Consider the following 913-nt stretch of genomic DNA (forward strand, 5'->3'; position numbering starts at 1 on the left):
GGTGAAGAAGGGAGTGAGAGAGAAATGAGGAAAACATTGAGTGTGAATAACAAGATTGAAAACTGGAACGAAACGTTAGCACACCGGGCGAAATGCTTAGCGGTATTTCGTCTGTCTTTACGTTCTGAGTTCAAATTCTGCCGAAGTCAACTTTGCCTTTTATCCTTTTGGGGTCGATAAATTAAGTACCAGTTACGCATTGGAGTCGATCTAATCGACTTAATCCCTTTGTCTGTCCTTGTTTGTCCCCTCTGTGTGTAGCTCCTTGTGGGCAATAAAGAAATAAGAAATATGGGAACAAAAGGGTTAAGAAAGTTAAAGACACTGTGGATACTGTGGTCCTAAATACACAGTGTCTGTCTTGAAATAAGACAGGATGGTCACCAGGGCCAGCGCTAGTAAGTGTGGGGCCCAATTAGAGAATTGGCAATGGGGTCCTCTACTCTACAAAAGCTGAAGTTTGATGTTTTATGCTTTGTGCAGTACACCAGTCCTAACCAAAAGGTTTTGAAGGTTTGAGGTTCCACCATTAGCCACAATTAATCATAGTGTCCCCTGCTCATGTGTCTGTGTGGCGCCCAATTTGAACATATCCATCTAATTGGCTTGAAACTAACCCTGATGGTCACTGTTGGGACAACGTTAATCTTAAGCCTGTTGAATAAGGACTGACCTGGAGCTAAACAAGAGAACAAATGTGAGGGAGAGAGAGAGAGAAGAGGTAAAGACAAAGGGAGAGAAGTGTAGATGGAGAGGTGTGTGTGTGTGTATATGGGAGAGAGAAAAAGAAAGCAAGCAATAAGTTACCGGTTTCAAGTTCTTCATGCCAATATTGCGGATCTCACACATGAGGTTGCCTCTCTTGTCCTCGGGTGCCGGCTGTGATGTTGAGCTGTTGGGCGTGACCTTTTTC

The sequence above is a fragment of the Octopus bimaculoides genome, chromosome 20, assembly GCF_001194135.2.
Source record: "Octopus bimaculoides isolate UCB-OBI-ISO-001 chromosome 20, ASM119413v2, whole genome shotgun sequence".
NCBI lineage: Eukaryota > Metazoa > Mollusca > Cephalopoda > Octopoda > Octopodidae > Octopus > Octopus bimaculoides.